This window comes from Canis lupus, chromosome 13 (assembly GCF_011100685.1).
Source record: "Canis lupus familiaris isolate Mischka breed German Shepherd chromosome 13, alternate assembly UU_Cfam_GSD_1.0, whole genome shotgun sequence".
Taxonomy (NCBI): domain Eukaryota; kingdom Metazoa; phylum Chordata; class Mammalia; order Carnivora; family Canidae; genus Canis; species Canis lupus.
The window spans coordinates 11865251-11886131 of record NC_049234.1 but is presented as its reverse complement, the minus strand read 5'-3'; the positions used below and the strand labels follow the sequence as shown (position 1 = coordinate 11886131).

Genomic DNA, 20881 nt, shown 5'->3' with positions numbered 1-20881 from the left:
ACTCCCATTGCTAATATTGGCTAGTAGAAAAATGCTTAGGACCAGTAAAGAGTTGGATTTTGAGAGTATACATTAGGGTCATACCACTTGACAGCTAACATGTTGCTAGAAGGTATAGGAACGGGAAATGGGTAGTCCAGGCAGGAAACTATGATTATCAACATAATCTCTTGTGACCAATAAATAGAAGATGAGATTAAACAAGCTATACTTTAGGTTAATTCAGTTTTACTCCTCTTAAATCTCACAATATTTCTTGCTAACAACTTATATAAAGGAATTGTTGGTTGTTAACATTTTAAGCTTTAAATGGGATTTTTATTAGTTTATAGGGGTTACCATAACAAAGTACGATGAATGGAATGGCTGAAAACAACATAAATTTGCTCTCTCACAGTTTTGGAGGTTAGAATTCTGAACTCAGTATGTTGGCAGGGCCATGCCCCCTTCAAAGGTTCTAGAGAAAGAAATCTTCCTTGCCTTTGCCAATTTCTGGTGTCCACAGGTGGTCATGGCTGATGGCACATAATTCCAGTCTGTCCCTTTAAAGACAAAAATTAAAAGCAAGAGACTTAATTCCAGTTGAAAATAAAGGAAAAGTTTCTTTTCCCCTCCTTTTCTTTGGCACATCTAATTTAGAAAACTTAAGATTGTAAATATTTTCTCCTCTGTGAAATTTAAAAAGATCATCTTGAAAACTAGAGTAGATAGGCCTCATGTCAGTTATATGATCCAGGAATGTCTATCTTAAATAAATGGAAGCCATCTTTGAAATGTAAGCCTCAGAGAAGATAGTTTGCTTTCCCTCTGGATAAAGCCATTTAGCTGACAGAAGGTGACTTCAATTACCACATAAAGTTAGTATGAACTATGTGTGACAAATCGTACTATCAAGGCTTCTTACTTGAGGACTATAGTTTATCTTGAAAACATGTATATAATGGTTATATCTGCTTGGCTAAATAAAAGAGTGAAATTTCTTTCTGTCTTTGCAATCTCCTGGTAGATTATCTATTTTGCACATCACATTCCTATTTCATGCTCATTCAATTTTTTAAAAATTAAAAAATGTCTCTATTACCTATGTGGAGAGGATTTCTGGGTTTGTAGATTTTTTAAATTATATTTACTCTGCAGTCTTCGTATGACCATCTTCCTCTGTGTCTGTGCCTTCATATGACATTCACTATATATGTTTTTTTTTCTTTTGTACAAATTCCTCTCTTACAAGGACATGAGTCATTTTAGATTAGGAATCTGATGGCCTTATTTAACTTGATTATATCTTTAAAGACCTATTTCTAAACAAAGTCACATTCATTGGGAACCAAGCATTAGGGTTTCAGTATATTTGGGGGAGGGGAGGAACACAATTCAATCCATAACAGGAGTATATCTGAATTGAACTCACTGTATAATGCTATAGTAGCTGATAATATTCTGTGCCTTTGAGATTTGGAGAAAAAGCTTTTCATTTGGACAAAGCCTAACTGTGGAGACTGTGAGACTCATCATGAGAGAGGTGTTCTGAGTATCCTTTTTTTTTTTTTTTTTTTTTTCTGGATTTGTTCTCTGCTCTGCATCCTTGGCATTTGATTTCTATATATGGCATTATCTGGAATCACATGACATCTGTTTCTAGTCAGGTTCACATAGCAGGAGGAAGTGGCAGGATTAACAATGATGGGAAGATAGGTTAAATTATTTATTACTGTTCTTCCCACATGCCAGTGTCTCTGTTTGTTTACCAAAGTCTACAAATACCATCCAGTAGTCATCTTCTACAGATACGGTTCTTGTTTCATTCTGATGGCTCCTTCTGCATCCTTCCTTTAATTCCAAGAGTGATAAAAGTTTCTCATTGCTGCTAGACTAGAATTCTTAATCATCACTTTATAGTTCTCCTTCACCCTATCTACATTGGTAATCCTCTCCTTTAAAGTCCTCTATCACCCCTTTTAAGCATGATGTTATTTCTTACCAAGATCCTGTTACACTTACCTTCATTTAAATAATACAATACATCTGTAAATCTGCTTCTACTTAAGCTTATCAGTAAATGATTTCTTCATGCCCTAGGATGAAAATAACCTTTCGCCTCTTTTCATAGAAAGACCAAAAAGGGAGAAAAATGTCTTGTAACAATGTTTCCAAACACAGGAGCCTAACTTTCATTTAGGTGAACTACCAATGTATTTCTAGGAAATTCTTGATGGAAGGTTGCAACTGAGTAGAGTTGGCTGCAGTATACTATCTATGTGCGTAACAAACACTGTATAGGCCAAGTAAGCTACTGGATCCTCATCTCTCCTGACTCAGGTACACAATGACTCTTTGTAAGCATTATAAAACAGAAGCTCTAGGCATGTTCTAAACCATGCATGAGAGCCCAATTTTTATTGTAAATAACACAATGGAGTTTTTATTTAAATGAGATAATTCCTTCCATATTTACTTATGTTTTTATGTTTCATGGTCTTTATGTTTCATGGTCATACTATCAATTTCAAGTTGTTTATAAAAACAGATTCTACCCTAGAGAACAAGGAATAGCCCCATCCCCTTACTGTGCTCCAGTATGCCCTAGGATAAAATGTATTTCTCTCTCTCTCTCTTCTCTTTTTTAATTTAAAAATGGTATATAATTTAAAGTGTTTTTATTATGAATGTCTTATATTTTTGTATGACTTTCTCATCTTGTGATTCCCATACTTAACAGACATGGGATTAATACAATAAGAAAACAAGCAGAAGTATCTTTAAAGATATCTCCTTTCCCTCTATTTTATTATTTAAGATTGTTTTTTTCTTCCCATCATTCCCTTGAATCATCTTTTCTTCTACTTCAGTCAACAATAATTTTGAGCACTTCATCTACCACTTACTGAATTTTTAATTAAAAGCTTCTTGTTTTCTGTTTTGTAGACTATGCTTGAATAGCTCTGAAAATTTATATGCAGGTTTTTGATTCATCTCATCCAATTCAAAGAAATAAATTTTAATTTGCATATAAAATTCCTTGATAATGAGATTTTCTTCTATCCATGTTACTTTCCCCATAAGTACTGTACTATCTTACAATGATATTTCATTGATTATGAATATAAGAAACTTCTAAGAACTTTCTATATATTCAAGTTTTTCAAAGATAATACTTTAAAATGAATGTCTTTGTCTATTTATGGAAAATATATATGAAACGATTGTAGTTAATATTTTATTAAAATATTGTTCATGATTTCAATTTTCTATTGAACCACATTTTATGTAATAAATGAGGTTGTAAAACTGTTTACCACTTCATAAACTAGAGTTGTGTCTCTGAGCACTATCATTCAATAAAAGACAATATTTGACCTAGTCTTACGATTAATTTCTCCCTCAAAACAGTATCACCTTGAGAAGCAAAAAAAACTATAGCTAAATATAGAAAGAGAAATATCCAAGTATTACACAATAGGCTAGTATTTTAAAATAATACTGACCTTGTAGTCCTAGTCCATAAAAGTGAATGTATCTTCAGAGAATTTCTTTGTATCCCAAATATTCATCCAGGGAATTGAATTATCTCTGGACAGCTCCTCCTTAAAACCAAACAAGAGTCTTTCTTCAAAATTCAGCCTTAGAATGCCATTTTCTGGAGTATTTCAAAGGTATAGATTATGGATATATTCCTATAAAGACATATACTACCTGCATGTTTTTGCTTCCATAATATCTCTGGAAACATGATGCTTGTTGGGAAAATAAATCTAAATTGATCACAGTCACATTTCCTGGGTTACAGAGCAGCTGACTATCATACTTCTACTTTCCTAAAGTATTTTTCCTGATTTGGTTACAGAAAGAAGAGTCATCTGCTATTATTCCAAATTATTAATTCAATAGGTATTAGTGGGAATTGGGGACAAACATCACTGGGACACAATTCTTTTGAGTGGTTTGCCACAGTATGGAAATTATTTTGAATAATTCAGTGAGCTCATGCAAACACACCATTGTTCTGTTTCCTCTAGGCTGGGAAATCCACAAACAATCAATGTCTGGTCCAGAGCAAACAATCAATAAAAAATTGTCCATGAAAGATGGTAGATTTGTTGTTCTTGTATGACTCTAAAACAATTTCTATATTTAAAATTTTTCTTAGGCTGTTGAGTGAATTTCATCAATTACCCTTGACTGTGCTCCTTGGAGTAGATGCTATATAGGGAACTGATTAAGACTGTGTGCTCTGTAGTTCAACATATCTGAGATTGAGACTGAATCCCTGTAGTATCACTGAAACTCTATTGGGGACAGATAAACTAGATGGAAGGCAGTGGGGAAAGGTAAAAATCTTTCTTGATGCTTTTTTTCATTATAGGCCTTCTGTTTTTATATAGAATACCAGTTGTTTCATGTGGCTAATTGACGCTGAAGAAGATTCAATAATACAAACGTTCCTTTCTATCAAACTACTCATTGATGATGCCCTCATTTTTAAGTTGATCAATTGTGAGCAGACCTAAGGAAAACTGGTGTTCACAACTGTCAACTTCTTGTAGTGAATGCTTTGTGTAAGCAATATATAAGTCAGTACTGTATATCTTTTTTTCCACAATCTCACTAACATGTCATTTATGAAAATGTAAGAATGCCTCAGATGAAATTCATCCAAGCAGGTATACAAGTGTCATAAAAGTTGTCCTTGAATACTCATGAATGTCCCTTTCTCATTGTTTTAAGTACTCTGACAAGAACTTTGCTTCTAGAAATACATAGCAATATACTGAAAGCTGTACTCATGAATTTTCTAGTCTGACCAGAGGAGAATTCTTTATTTTTTTATTTATTTATTTATTTATTTATTTATTTATTTATTTATTTATTTATGATAGTCACAGAGAGAGAGAGAGAGAGGCAGAGTCATAGGCAGAGGGAGAAGCAGGCTCCATGCACCGGGAGCCCGACGTGGGATTCGATCCCGGGTCTCCAGGATCGCGCCCTGGGCCAAAGGCAGGCACCAAACCGCTGCGCCACCCAGGGATCCCAAGGAGAATTCTTTAGAGTGGGATATTTAGAATTGAATGAAATTCTAAACCAGTGCTGGCCAATAGAATGTTTGGTGATGATATTATTGTATATTATTCTCCACTTAGCTCTTTATTTTTTTTAAGATGTTATTTATATATTCATGAGAGACACACAGAGAGAGGCAGAGACACAGGTGGAGGGATAAGCAGGCTCACAGGAAGAAGCCTGATGTGGGACTCGATCCCAAATTCTGGGATCATGCCCTGGGCCAAAGGCAGTAGAAACTACCCAAATCAAAGCAAAGAAAGGTAATGGGCTATAAACTACAAATGGAGTCTCAAGGAGGCTGTGACAATAACAGCTTGTTTAAATTATGTGAAAGAGGAGTTCCAAAAGGAAATGAGAAAATGGAAAAATATATCTGGTTTTAAGAAAAATAAGGACTTTTTTTTTTTAGTCTGGTAAAAATCCTAAACTTATACATCCTAGAAGCTTACTCAGCTACAAACAAGATGAATATAAAGGAAGAAAAAAATTCATTCAAAAATAAAGGGCAACTGAAGGTCTGTCTAGGTAAATAAAACATAAGTAAATTCATCTCCAGCAGACCTGCATTAAAAGAAATGGCAAAGGAACTGTCTCAGGCAGAAAGAAAATGAAAGTAGTTGGCATGGCAGGGTTACACAAATGAGTGAGAGGGCCATAACTGGTAGTAGTGAATGAATTAGATTTTACCTATAGTTATGTTAGCTCAATGATTGCTAGAAGAAATGAATGTTAAACAAAAAGATGGGTATGGGATAAATTTAAATAAGCAAGATATATGTAATGCAGATATTAATGGAAAGAAACAGTAAATCAAAACTGTGATACTGTCACCAAGACAGATATATAGATCAGTAGAATAGAATAAGGAAGGATATATATGAGTGAGATACATATATGTATATACACACACAAATACACATATACATATATATACACACACAAATATCTCACTCTAAAGGATTTTCACCTTGGTACCAAGTTCATATAATGGGGAAAGGTCAGTCTTTCAACAACTGAAACTGGGGAAACTGGTTATACATATGAAAAAGAATGAAATTGGACAATTACTTTAAAAAATTACACTTAAAATACAAAATTTAACTTAAAATAAAGATCTAAACATAACAAGTATAACCATAAAGATTTAGAAGATGATAGAGAGCAAAAGGTTCACAACATTTGATTTGGCAATAACTTCTTGGATATTGCATTAAAAGCACAAACAAGCAAAAATTAGACAAATTGGACTTTATCATAATTAAGACATTTTGTGCATCAAAGTGCATTATGATTTGAATAAAAAAGCACACCAAAGAAGGGGAGAAATATTTACTAATCAGTATCTGATAAGAGATTAATATACGGACTATTTAGAGAACTCCTAAAACTCAACCATAACACCACAACAAAATCAATTTGAAAATGCACAAAACACTTGAATAGAGATTTCAACAAAGAAAATATGCAAATAGCTAATACTCACTTGAAAAGATGCTCAACATGACAATCAATAGAGAAATGCAGATCAAAACTACAAGGAGATACTACTTCACACCATTAGCATAGCTATTCTTCCTTTCTTGTCCCCAACCCCTACAAAAAGAATTTAATAAGGTTTGGTGAGGATATGGAGAACCCGAACTGTTGTGCATTGATGGAATGAATGCAAACTAGTGCAACCAATGTAGAACACGTTACGGAGGTTTCTTAAAAAACTAAACAGAATTATCCTATGATACAGCAATTCCACTTCTAGGTATATACCCCACAAAATTTAGAGGGGGCTCAAATAGATATTTGTACAGCAAGGATCACAGCCACAATATTCACGATAGCCTAAAGGCACAAGCAACCCACGTGTTCATCAATCTATACACACATATATATGTATATACAGACAATGGAATACTCAGCTTTAAAAAGAAATGGAATTCAGATACATTTTACAACATGGATAAACTGCAAAATAATTATGCTAGTTGAAATAAGCCAGACACAAAAGGAAAAAATATTATATGATTCTATTCATGTGGGATACCTAGAATAGTCAAATACATAGAGACAGAAAGTAGAATGGGGAGGAAAAGATAGGGAGTTACAGAGTTCGAGATGATGAAAATCTCTAAAGAATAGTGGTGATAGTTGCACAGCAGTGTGAATATACAAATGCCATTTAATTGTATATTTAAAAGTGGTTAAAATGGTAGATTTCATGTACATTTCACCACAATGAAGAAAAGAAAAGAAAACAGAAGGTGTCTTATTAGTATCAGATAAATTCTTAGGCTAAAAATGTTATCAGAGACAAAGTGGTAAATTTTATGGTGAAAAGTATCAATTTATCAGGAAGGACTACATGTTTATCTTAAATGAGAAAGCACCAAATGAGAGATGTTTCAAATAAAAAGTAAAAACTTCCAGAACTTAAAGGAGAAATAAATTCACAATCATATTTGGTACTTCTAAGACTTCTCATTCAAAAATGGATTAAATGAGTACCACCAGTCACTTTCACTGATTTGCCATTTATAGAATACTACCCAACAGCAGCAAAATACATGTTCTGTCCAAGAACTCGTTGACCATTGAACTAGATAGACCATATATTGGGCCAATAAAGGAGTCTCCATAAATTTAAACAAACTGAAACCATCTATACTATGTGATTGAATACAGAGGATCTGCATGAGAAAACAATAACAAAATGATGCATAAGAATTCTCTAAATATTGAAAACCAAGCAGCACAACTCTAAATGATACAAACATCAAAGAAAAAAGTTCAAAATGAACATTAGAAGATATTTTTAACAGGAAGCAACAAAACATATCAGAACTTGTGAGATGTTGTAAGGCAGTCACGTAAGGCAGTAATGAAACCAGGAGATGTTTTTGGAGATATCAATAAAATTGATAAAATTCTAGCCAGACTGATCATGAAAAAATGGGATAAAACACATTTCTAATAGCAGGAGTGTAAGAAAATGTCTCTAGGTTGATATGGTCATTAAAAAGATTATAATAAAGATCTGCTTTGAAAAGATTATTCTAATAAGTTTGATATCTAGATAATTGGAGCAAATTCCTTGAAAGACGTAAAACTGAGGGAAAAAAAGAACATCTAGATAGCACTATATCTATTAATAAACTGAATTGGCAATAAAAAATTGACTACACTTTTGCTTATTTCTGCCCCAAAAAGAAAAGATTTAGGTGTTTTCACTGGTAAATCCCATCAAGAAGGGCAGGGCAAGATGGTGGAGGAGTAGGGTCCCTCACCTCACCTGTCCCCGCAAACTTACCCAGATAACTTTCAACCCATCCCAAACACCAGGAATTCAACCTGAGAGCTGCAGGGAGAGCGGCCGGAACACGACAGACGCGGCGGGAAGGGGGCAAAGATGAAGCCGCCTCCAGCGGGGCGGGGCCGCGACGATCCCCGGAGTCTTCCCGCCGGGAGGGCGCTCGCAGGGAGCTCGGGCGGGACCGCAGGAGGCAGCGGAGCCGCTAGCGGGAGGGCGCCCGGGGGAGAGCGGGCCGAGCTCGGGGAAGGGCCGGAGCCGGGGGGCGGGCGGGGGCTCCGGGCGGAGGGGGCTGCCCAGGGCGCGGGGGACACAGCCCGGGACCCTGCTCCCCCGGGACAGGCGGCGCGGGGAGGGCCCGGGACAGCGGGGACGCTCCTGCCCCGGGCCCCGAGCTGTGCGGGGCAGCGCCCTCCGCCCCCCGAGCATCCAGGCCCCTGCGGACTGGGAGCTGCGGTGGTTACTGGGGAGCTGACTCCAGGGCTGGGGGGCGGCCGCCGCCAGGGGTGGTGTCCCTCCTGGTGTCATCCTGTGCCTGGGAGGGGCGGCCGCCAGGGAACAGGGGCCTCGGGGTACACAGCTACCCGGAGGGGGGGCATCTCCCCAGGTGCACACACCTGAGAGTCAGCACAGCAGGCCCCTCCCCCGGAAGACCCGCTGGAAGGACAGGGGAAGAGCAAGTTATTGACCAAGCAGCGCTGGAAAGCTCCAGGGGAAGCCAAGGGATTTATAGTATATAGAACCAGAGGATACCCCGTCCTTGTTTTGTTTTTTCTTTTCTTTTTTTCTTCTTTTTCCAATACAACTCGTTTTTAGCCACTCTGCAGTGAGCAAAATAACTTGAAAGAAGAACTCACCACAAAAGAAAGAATCAGAAACAGTACTCTCTGCCACAGAGTTACAGAATTTGGATTACATTTGATGTCAGAAAACTATTTCAGAAGCACAATTATAAAGCTACAGGTGGCTCTGGAAAAAAAGCATAAAGGATTCAAGAGATTTCATGACGGCAGAATTTAGATTTAATCAGGCCGAAATTTAAAATCAATTAAATGAGATGCAATCCAAACTGGAGATCCTAACGACAAGGTTTAATGAGAAGAAAGAGTGAGTGACATAGAAGACAAGTTGATAGCAAGGAAGGAAGCTGAGGAAAAAAGAGAAAAACATTGAAAGACCATGAGGAAAGGTTAAGAGGAAATAAATGACAGCCTCAGAAGGAAAAATCTATGTTTAATTGGGGTTCCAGAGAGCGTCGAAAGGGACAGAAGACCAGAAAGAATATTTGAACAAATCATAGCTGAGAACTTCCCTAACTTGGGGAGGGAACAGGCATTCAGATCCAGGAGGTAGAGAGATCGCCCCTAAAATAAATAAAAACCATTCAACACCTTGACATTTAATAGTGAAACTTGCAAATTCCAAAGATAAAGAGAAAATCCTTAAAGCAGCAAGAGAAAAGAGATTCCTAAATTATATGGGGAGAAATAATAGATTAACAGCAGACCTCTCCACAGAGACCTGGCAGGCCAGAAAGGGCTGGAAGGATATATTCAGGGTCCTACATGAGAAGAACCTGCAGCCAAGAATACTTTATCCAGCAAGGCTCTCATTCAGAATAGAAGGAGAGATAAAGAGTTTCCAAGATAGGCAGAAACTGAAAGAATATGTGACCTCCAAACAAGCTCTGCAAGAAATATTAAGGGGGACTCTATAAAAGAAAGAGGAAGTCAAGGAAACAATCCACAAAAACAGGGACTGAATAGGTATCATGATGACACTAAATTTATATCTTTCAATAGTAACTCTGAACGTTAATGGGCTTAATGATCCCATCAAAAGGCGCAGGGTTTCAGACTGGATAAAAAAGCAAGATCCATCTATGTGCTGTCTACAAGAGACTCATTTGAGACAGGACACCTACAACCTGAAAACAAAAGGTTGGAGAACCATTTACCATTCAAATGGTCCTCAAAAGAAAGCAGGGGTCCAATCCTCATATCAGATAAATTAAAGTTTATCCCAGACTGTAGTGAGAGATGAAGAGGGACATTATATCATACTAAAAGGATCTATCCAACAAGAGGACCTAACAATCATTAATATTTATGTCCCTAAGTGGGAGCTGCTGAGTATATCAATCAATTAATAACCAAAGTTAAGACTTAGTTAGATAATACACTTATACTGGAAGACTTCAACGTGGTGCTTTCTGCAAATGATAGTTTTTCTAAGCACAACATCTCCAAAGAAACAAGAGCCTTAAATGATACACTGGACCAGATGGATTTCACAGATATTTACAGAACTTTACATCCAAATGCAACTGAATACACATTCTTCTCAAGTGTACATGGAACTTTCTCCAGAATAGACCACATACTGGGTCACAAATCAGATTTTCACCGATACCAATAGATTGGGATTGTCCTTTGCATATTTTCAGACCATAATGCTTTGAAACTAGAACTAAATCACAATAAGAAAGTTGGAGGAAATTCAAACACGTGGAGGTTAAAGAGCATCCTACTAAAAGATGAATGGGTCAACCAGGAAATTAGAGAATTAAAAAGATTCTTGGAAACCAATGAAAATGAAGATACAACCATTCAAAATCTTTGGGATACAGCAAAAGAAGTCCTAAGAGGGAACTACATTGCAATACAAGCATCTCTCAAAAAATTGGAAAAAAAAAAAAAAACCCTTAAATACACACACTAACCTTTCACCTAAAGGAACTGGAGAAAGAAGAGCAAATAAAACATAAACCAAGCAGAAGAAGAGAGTTAATAAAGATTTGAGCAGAACTCAATGAAATAGAGACCAGAAGAACTGTGGAACAAATCAACAAAACTAGGAGTTGGTTCTTTGAAAGAATTAATAAGATAGATAAACTATTAGCCAGCCTTATTAAAAAGAAGAGAGAAAATACTCAAATTAATAAAATCATGAATGAGAAAGGAGAGATCACCACCAACACCAAGGAAATACAAATGATCTTAAAGACTTATTATGAGTACCTTTACGCCAATAAATTAGTCAATCTAGAAGAAATGGACGCATTTACGGAAAACCACAAACTACCAAAACTGGAACAGGAAGAAATAGAAAACCTGAATAGGCCAATAACCAGGGAGGAAATTGAAGTAGTCATCAAAAACCTCCCAAGACACAAAAGTCCAGGGCCAGATGGCTTCCCAAGGGAATTCTATCAAACGTTTAAAGAAGAAACAATACCTATTCTACTAAAGTTGTTCCGAAAGATAGAAAGGGATGGAGTATTTCCAAACTCGTTCTATGAGGCCGGCATCACCTTAATTCCAAAACCAGACAAAGACCCCACCAAAAAGGAGAATTACAGACCAATATCCCTGATGAACACAGATGCAAAAATTCTCAACAAGATACTAGCCAATAGGATCCAACAATACATTTAGAAGATTATTCAGCATGACCAAGTGGGACTTATCCCCAGGATGCAAGGTTGGTTCAACATTCATTAAGCAATCAATGTGATAGATGACATTAACAAGACAAAAAACAAGAACCATGTATGATCCTCTCAATAGTTGCAGACAAAGCATTTGACAAAATACAGCATCCATTCCTGATTAAAACTCTTCAGAGTGTAGGGATAGAGGGAACATTCCTCAGCATCTTAAAAGCCATTTATGAAAAGCCCACAGCAAATATCATTCTCAATGGGGAAAAACTGAGACCCTTTCCCCTAAGGTCAGGAACACGACAGGGATGTCCATTCTCACCACTGCTATTCAACATAGTACTAGAAGTCCTAGCCTCAGCCATCTGATGACAAAAAGAAATAAAAGGCATTCAAATTGGCAAAGAAGAAGTCAAAATCTCCCCCTTCGCAGATGACATGATACTGTACTTAGAAAACCCAAAAGACTCCACCCCAAGATTGCTAGAACTCATATAGCAATTTGGTAATGTGGCAGGATACAAAAATAATGCTCAGAAATCAGTGGCATTTTTATACACTAATAATCCCATTTACAATTGCACCCAAAAGCATAAGATAACTAGGAATAAACCTAATCAAAGAGGTAAAGGATCTGTACCCTAACAACTACAGAACACTAAAAGAAATTGAGGAAGACACAAAGAGATGGAAAAATATTCCATGCTCATGGATTGGAAGAATTAATATTGTGAAAATGTCAATGTTTCCCAGGGCAATTTACACATGTAATGCAATTCCTATCAAAATACCATGGACTTTCTTTAGAGAGTTGGAACAAATCATCTTAAGATTTGTGTGGAATCAGAAAAGACCCCGAATATCCAGAAAATATTGAAAAAGATAACCAGAGCCAAGGGCATCACAGTTCCGGATTTCAAGTTGTACTACAAAGCCGTGGTCATCAAGACAATGTGGCACTAGCACAAAAAGAGACACAAAGATCAATGGAACAGAATAGAAAATGCAGACATGGGCCCTCAACTCTATGGTCAAATAATATTCAACAAAGCAGGGAAGACTATCCGTTGAGAAAAAGACAGTCTCTTCAGTAAATGGTGCTGGGAAAATTGACCAGCCACGTGCAGGAGAATGAACCTGGACCATTCTCTCACACAATACGCAAAGATAAACTCAAAATGGATGAAAGATCTAAATGTGACAAAAGAATCCATCAAAATCCTAGAGGAGAACACAGGCAACACATTTTTTGAACTTGGCCATACCACCTTCTTGCAAGATATATCAATGAAGGGAAGGGAAACAAAAGCAAAAATGACCTATTACAATTTAATAAAGATAAAAACCTTCTGCACAGCAAAAGAAACAGTCAACAAAACTGAAAGACAACCTACAGAATGGGAGAAGATATTTGCAAATGACATATCACATATAAGGCTAGTATCCAAGATCTATAAAGAACCTATTAAACTCAGCAGCAAAGAAACAAACAATCCAATCATGAAATGGGCAAAAACATGAAATCTCACAGAGGAAGACATACACATGGCCAACATGCACATGAGAAAATGCTCTGCATCACTTGCCATCAGGGAAATATAAACCAAAACCACAATGAGGTACCAGCTCACACCAGTGAGAATGGGGAAAATTAACAAGACAGGAAATAAGAATTGTTGGAGAGGATGTGGAGAAAGGGGAACCCTCTTGCACTGTTGGTTGGAATGTGAACTGGTGCAGCCACTCCGGAAAACTGTGTGAAATATCCTCAAAGAGTTAAAAATAGAACTGCCCTATGACTCAGCAATTGCACTGCTGGGGATTTACCCCACAGATACAGATGCCGTGAAATGGCAGGACACCTAATATCCCTAATCAATCTTTTTATTTGAAAATAGATTATTTATAGGGTACCTGGGTGACTCAGTTAAGCCACCAACTTTTGATTTCAGCTCAGGTCATGATCTAAGGATTGTGAGATTGAACTCCACATCAGGTGTGGAGCCTCCTAAGATTCTCTCTCTCCCTTTCTCCCTTTGCCCCTCCCCTTACCCCATGGCTCACTTGTGTGGTGCTCTGTCTCTCCAAAAAAAGAAAAAAAATAAATAAAAAGGAAAAAAAATAGTTTCTCAAATGTAGACTAACATAGAGAAGACAAAAAAAATTGGCAGGAGAAAATTAAGAATTTTTAGGGAAAAAAATATTTTCTTCGAAGTAGAGCCACTTCAAATCTCTTTTAAGGCCATCACTGAAGGTATCTCAATTATCTTATTTTTTCTACAAGTATATTTGTATAACATGCAAATTAATATGAACTAAACAATGGATATGTCTTTAACCTTTAAAAATTCAACCTTATTCACAAAGCATATTCAAGACAATTAAAATTTTTGTCCTGTCAGCAAGAGCTACTTTATATTAAAATACATTGTAAGCATTTAATTAAGTCTTGCAGTTGTTATATGGAAATTATAAAGCAGTTACCCATTTTTCACACAGCTGTACTCATCAGTAGTTCTCTACATGCAGATTTATATTTAGATATCTCCTGCTGTTTTGTCTGCAATATTAAAATCTAAAAGTTATACAAATCTATTTGGTGATGTTGGAGATTTTTTATTTAAAATAAAATGTGTTAATGTAAATTAGAAAACCATCTTTTACTCTTCTCCAAACTGCAGGTTTCAGCATTGCATCTCTACTTTTTTTTTTTTTTTTGAGATTTTATTTTTTATTCACGAGAGACACACAGAGAGAGGCAGAGACACATGCAGAGAGAGAAGCAGGCTCCCTGCAAGAAGCCTGGTGTGGGACTTGATCCCAGATCCCGGGATCATGGCCTGAGCCCAAGGCAGATGCTCAACCGCTGAGCCACTAAGGCTTCCCCGATTTCTACTTCTGTAGTCTTTATTACGGACCTATTTTCTATGTTAAGCCATTAAGATATAATTTCAATATGCCAGGTGTTTAATGTTTTTAAAGCAATAGACTCTACATGTTTTCCCTTCATATTGTTTTTGTCCCTTTAAAAAAATTCCGACTGTAAAATAATAAATAGACACACACACACACACACACACAATCATGACGTAATTTTTTTTCACTATAAATATGGTTTAAGAATATTGTAGGTTGGGATCCCTGGGTGGTGCAGCGGCTGGGCGCCTGCCTTTGGCCCAGGGCGCGATCCTGGAGACTCGGGATCGAATCCCACGTCGGGCTCCCGGTGCATGGAGCCTGCTTCTCCCTCTGCCTGTGTCTCTGCCTCTCTCTCTCTCTCTCTCTCTCTCTCTCACTCTCTGTGACTATCATTAAAAAAAAAAAAAAAAATTAAAAAAAAGAATATTGTAGGTTAAATCTTTACTAACTCATTAATTTATTAGAGATCAGATATTAAATTAATTTTCTAAAGCTAATAATCTATGCTCTATTAAATTTATGACACACTTTGTTGACAATGCAGATAGAGTAAAATATGTTTCATTAATTATTTACACACACACAAATAAAACTTCAATTCTTTTCCTTAGATAATTTGCTGATCATCTCTTTCTTTCTCCAATTGATAGAAGGCATTTCATCACCTGGCATCTATTAATCAACTTAGGCACAATGTTCTATAAAATGTGCTTTTGTTTGTTTGTTTGTTTGTTAAAGAGAAAAAGAGAGAATGTACAAGTATGGGGGGAGCAGAAGGAGAGGAGAATGAATCTCAAGTAGGCTTCACACTCAGTGTAGAACCTGATACAGGGCTTGATCTTGGGACCCTAAGATCATATTCTGAGCCAAAATCAAGAGTCTGACACTTAACCAACTGAGCCACCCAGGTGCCCTTGTTTTTCACTGATTTAAATTTACACATATTTTATGGTTTAATTTTAAATACTCATGTTAAATTCATTTGGATTTAAAAAATACATGTAAAGAATTTGAACACTCAAAAGTAGAAAGAGTAGGGATGCCTGGGTGGCTCAGTTAGTTAAGCATCTGCCTTCCTGAAGCTCAGATCATGGTCTCAGGATCCTAGGATCCAGCTCTGCATTGGGCTCCCTGCTCAGGGGCCAGCTCCCTTTCCCTTTGTGATCTCTCTTGCTCTCACTCTCTCAAATAAATAAATAAAAATATTTAATTTTTTTAAAGTAGAAAGAGTATAATACTCTCATATGGTCATCATTTAAGCTTTAAAAATTATCAGCATTTTGCACAAACACTTTTTATTATTATACTATTCTTATGGTATATCTTTCCCAATATTTTCCCTTTGTTCTTTCACTAAATATAAAGTGACATAATATATAGTAACTTAATATAATTTTTCCCATAAATGTTTAGTAAAGTATTGCTGTATTTTTTAGTGTGAGTTGTTCCATTATTTTAATTCTATAAGTAACTATAATAATATTTATTATTTCTACTTTTATTAAAATATATGATTTTTAGAAGATTTTATTTATTTATTCATGAGAGATATATAGAGAGAAGCAGAGACATAGGCAGAGGGAGAAGCAGGCTCCCTGCAGGGAGCCCCATGTTGGACTTGATCCTGGATCCCCAGATCATGCCCTGAGCTGAAGGCAGATGCGCAAACGCTGAGCCACCCAGGCTTCCCAAAATACATGATATTTTGACATGTACGTATACACAACATAGCAAATGCTATTTCAGATTTTTAAAAATTATTTAAATTTGATTTAATTTAATTTTTATTTAATTAGTTCTGTTTTAGGGGATTCAGTTGTACAAGTGAAAATGCCATTGGTTCTTGCCTAGATTATCTTTTTTTTTTTTTTTATTTATGATAGTCAGAGAGAGAGAGAGAGAGAGGCAGAGACACAGGCAGAGGGAGAAGCAGGCTCCATGCACCGGGAGCCCGATGTGGGATTCGATCCGGAGTCTCCAGGATCGCGCCCTGGGCCAAAGGCAGGCGCCAAACCGCTGCGCCACCCAGGGATCCCTTGCCTAGATTATCTTAAAATCATCTAAAAGCTTTTTATATATCTCCAAACAAAAACCAAAGTCCTGGCTTCTGACCTCTGATATTTCCTCTTCTTCCTCTTTTGTATTATTCTGCATCAGTCTCATGGTCTTCTTGCCCTTTCTCAAACTCCAATGTTCTGAATCAGGACTTTTTCAGTCCCTACTCTCTCTACTAAGAATGCTAATGGCTTACTTCCTTACCTCCTTCAAATCTTTATTCCAATTAATATCCCCCATTGAGGCCTTCTTTCAAAGTAAGTTAAATATAACTCCACATCCATTCCAGAACTCCAAGATATTTTATCCTCCTTCCCTGCCTTATTTCTTTTTTCTTGTCCTTGTCACAATCTGACCTACTATATTGTTTATTTGTTCTGCCTAATGTCTACTTCCTCCCACAAGAATTTTGGAGGAAGTGCGTATTTATTGAGTTTTTTTATTCTCATGACTCCAGAATGTTACCTTATGGCTCTTCCCACTAATTCTCACTCATATCCACACAAAGTACTCATATTTCCAGTTTTTTCAATTGTTTTGAAAATACCTGGGCATGATAGGCAACCAATAAATAATGCTTAAATGAACTGAGTAAATAATCAAACTTAGTTCTCCATTTAGGTATTAAATTTGAGATTATCAAAACTGTGGTCCCTTATGATGGAGAGTCTTTGCAGATTATGTTGATTTGTAGAATTGGTTGTTTTCTTCATTTTTACCTTAGTGCAGAGGCAGAATGCTACCACCTTGCTTCTGTTGGTATGATTTTTCTTTTCAATTTTTCATTATGAGCAGAGTTAAAGGAAATTTACTGTGAATACTTTTAAAATAACCACCTTGATTCTACCACCGATATTTATCTTTACACTTCTGTTAGCAAGTATCTACCTAACCATTTCTCTATACGTCTATTCATCCATCTTACAACCTGATGTATTTGAAGTAAGTTTCAGTAAGTTTCTGGAAATACTTCAGCATGCCTATCATTTACTAAAGCTCAATATTTTTAACATATTCTTCCATTTGACGTGGAATTTACATACCACACATTGAGCAAAGATTAAGTGCATATTTAATGAGTTTTTATATACTCATGACTCCAGAATGTTACCTTATGGCTCTTCCCACTAATTCTCACTCATATCCACACAAAGTACCCATATTTCCAGTTTTTGAATATACAATAGCCTTCTCTGTTCTAAAATATCATATAAATAATCAGCTTATACATTTTTTGCATAAAGTTTATTTTACATAGCATAATGTTTTTGAGATTCATCCAGGTTTTGGGGGTGTATCAGTATTCCATCTCTTTTCATTGCTGAGTAATAATTCATTATATGGATATACTACATACTAATTTCCAATATTCTATTAATGGACACCAGGACCAGTGCAAATTTCTGTCATGGACATCTATCCAAGTCTTTTTGTGGGTATATATTTTCTTGTCTCTTATATAAATACCTAATAATAGAATGGTTGGGTTATACTCTATGTTTACTTTTATAAGAAGTAGCCAGAGCTGTTTTTGGTTTTACTGTTTTGTATTCTCACCAACAATATATGATCTTATCTTTGGCAACATTTGATATTTTTGGTCTTTTTAATTTTAATTATTTGACTACTCATGATTTTTCTCTTTTTCTGATATTATTTGCATTTTTCTGATGTCTGATTATGTTGAAAATCTTTTACAAGTGTTATTTATTATTCATATATCTTCTGTTGTGAAGTGTCTCTTGAAATTATTTGCCTTTTAATTGTTGAGTTTACGAGTTCTTTCTATGTTCTGAGATAAACGTTGAATAAGTATTCTCTCCTAACTTGTGGCTGTTCTATTCATTTTCTTAACAATTGATTTTGACAAACAGAAGTTTTTAAATTGATGAAGTTTCATTTATCAGTACTTCCTGTTATTTTTATTGCATTTTATGTGTTTCTAAGAATCTTTGCTTACCTATAGATCATAAAATTTTTTTTTTCAGATTTTATTTATGCCTTTAGTTTTTATGTTTATGCCTATGATTAATCTTAAGTTGACTTTTGTTCATGGTATGAGGTAGAGGTCAAAGTTCCTTTTTTTTTAAAAAATGAATATCCACTTACATAAGTACCATTTCTTGAAAGGACTTTCCTTTTCTCACTGAATTGATTTGACAGCAATTAAAAAAATAAAATGATGATACAAATGTGGTTGATTTATGAGAAATATATTTTACTTATCTCTTTGTTAAATTTTATGTCAAAATTACACCTTGATTTCTTTGGCTTCTTTCTAGCTGCTGCTGCTTCTTCTTCTTCTTCTTCTTATTCTTCTTCTTCTTCTTCTTCTTCTTCTTCTTCTTTTTCTTTCTACTTCTAATTTATGCTTTTAGTTTGAAGTCAGACAATGAATATTTTCTACTCTTTTCTACTTTTCCAAGACTGACGTTGCTATTCTAATTCTTTATTATAAATCTTAAAATTGGCTTGTCAATCTCTACAAAACCTATTAAAATATTTTTTTCTTTTTTTTGTGTGTTTTTGCTTTAAAGAACTTCCCAAGATTACAGACTTACATTTCCATTTAATTATTAACCTGGTAGAAAAAATATTTAATCATAATTTCTTTTTTTTTTTAATTTTTATTTTTTTATGATAGTCACACACAGAGAGAGAGAGAGAGGCAGAGACATAGGCAGAGGGAGAAGCAGGCTCCATGCACGGGGAGCCCGACGCGGGACTCGATCCCGGGTCTCCAGGATCGCGCCCTGGGCCAAAGGCAGGTGCTAAACCGCTGCGCCACCCAGGGATCCCTAATCATAATTTCTTAGTAAACTTTATGTTTGTGGCTTTAGCTTATATTAAGAGTACTTTGAAACTAATGGTCTTGTTATTTCCTATTAAGTAATATAAGGAGATTTTAAGCTACCAAATATAAGAAAGTAGAATCTCAAAACATATTTAATAAAAAAAAACTTACCCACAAAAGCCATTTTTTGATCCAACAGCTGCCTCAGTTCTCCAATGTCATTTCTTTCTTTTTTTTTTTCCAATGTCATTTCTTAATACTGAAATTTTAATTCTGGAGATTAAAATTAAAAGCCATAAATGAGCTATTAAATATATTGAGATCTATTTCAAAATTAGCTATTGTTATTTTGTTTCTCTGCCATTTGCAAATGATATCTGTTAATGATGTCAGGATAAATTATTCTGCATCTGAGTTATATTTTATTGTAAGTCACCATAGTGATATTGAGAATAATAAAGAATTTAATAAGTTCTCTCATAGCTACCTTGTAATTTTTTTCATCCTAAGGTGGATCATTTTATAGAGTTATAATGCATACTAAATAATGGCATGGTACCTTTCCAATTTACATTTTACTAGAAGTAAAATGATATCCATTTTTGTCAAATACTCATTGATATAAAAAATCACTTATTTTCATTAAAAAAGAATATTCTCAATTACTTAAAATTGTTTTCAATTATATGGAATCATTGGTACATTAACTAGGTTTGCTAGTTTTGCTATCATGTGACTGCTATCAAAGGTATAATTAAATCTTTTCTAAAGAGCAGAAAAACCTCATTTTAAGAAACTATGAAAATAATTGTATTTAGGGAAAGGCAATTGTTTGTTTGCTTTTAGCTTTGTAATGTTTGATAGATACATTTTAAATTTATTTATACTTCTATCTTAAATATTTGAGAAATGTCAAAATCATCATATAAATCTATTTCTATGGGCTCAAATTGTTAGTAACATGAATATGCTAACTAATTTTACAGTCTATTAAGCTCTTATTATGCACTGTGTTCAGCTTTTTTTTTTTTCAAACATGAATAAAGTAGTATGGTTGGAAAGAAAAATACATAAAGCAAAGATAGTACAAATGGCAGACTGTGGCGTATGTAATATGAGTAGTGAAAAGCTGAATTCTAGGATGCCCCCACTGATTTCACACACTCTTGTGTACCTGCCCATATAATTCCCTGGCCTGTAAAATGATAGATTTTACTTCTATGATGAGATTTTATAACATGGCAGCAATGAATTTTAGAAAGAGAGGGACTATAGCTTTTCTAATTAGTAACGCCAAGCTGGCTGTACA

At 35.5% G+C, this 20881-nt stretch overlaps 1 long non-coding RNA gene across 1 annotated transcript; it reads right to left on the bottom strand.

The window, feature by feature from the left end:
* Window positions 1-261: 261 nt before the first annotated feature.
* LOC111098437 lies at window positions 262-19848 on the bottom strand. Its single transcript, XR_005368273.1, has 3 exons — window positions 19744-19848; window positions 3486-3584; window positions 262-542 (listed from the first exon to the last, which is right to left on the bottom strand). It is a non-coding gene; the product is annotated as an uncharacterized LOC111098437 (long non-coding RNA).
* Window positions 19849-20881: the final 1033 nt, after the last annotated feature.